We start from the raw sequence: 770 nt of genomic DNA, 5'->3' as shown, positions 1-770 counted from the left end.
AATTAACGTAATTTTTTTCTTATTTACGAGATATATTAAGGATTTATAAGTATTTAATTATTGAGCCAGATGAACATGCAACATTTTAAAGCATTTATTATACCATTAATCTATCATAATTGTGTGAAGATTTATAATAATTTAAAGAAAAAGTGTCACAACTAGCCCCGCTCTACCCTACATATGTACATGTATATAAAATTCATGTATTTTTATATTTAAATATATTGTGAATAATAGTATCTTATAATATTAATAATACAATATCTTTGAACGTAGTATCTGACGCAGGTAAAAAACTTTTAACCAGATTAGTATCGTCCTTGAGAATGTAGCGCGTTATGGCAAAACAACAATAAAGTGAGGAATAGGAATGGTAATACAGGGTATCCCATAGGAATGTGTTGAAACTAATCAGCTGTCATTTTCGAAGGTATTCAATTATCGAAAAAACAAAAATTATGCTAAAATCAAATAGAAGGCTAAAATTATATGTAAAATCGCAAATAAGATCGAAAAACAGTTTCAGATTTAGTAACAACTATTTAAAAAGTTATTAGCAATATTAAAAATGATACGTTAGAAAAAGTTTTTATGAGCTTTCGTAAAAAAATTGTGTTTTGTACAAATTCAGATGGTGCACTTTCCGAAAAAATTATTCCTTGGGATTATGAATATATTTTTCATCAATAAAATTAATTGATACACAAACATTTTGTTAAACTTTATTTATACTCATTAAAAATTGCAGACTTTCCTCTTTTCAACGC

The sequence above is a fragment of the Mycetomoellerius zeteki genome, unplaced genomic scaffold (genome assembly GCF_001594055.1).
Source record: "Mycetomoellerius zeteki isolate Tzet28-1 unplaced genomic scaffold, Tzet1.0 scaffold128, whole genome shotgun sequence".
Classification (NCBI taxonomy): Eukaryota; Metazoa; Arthropoda; class Insecta; order Hymenoptera; family Formicidae; genus Mycetomoellerius; species Mycetomoellerius zeteki.
This window is presented reverse-complemented; position numbering follows the sequence as displayed.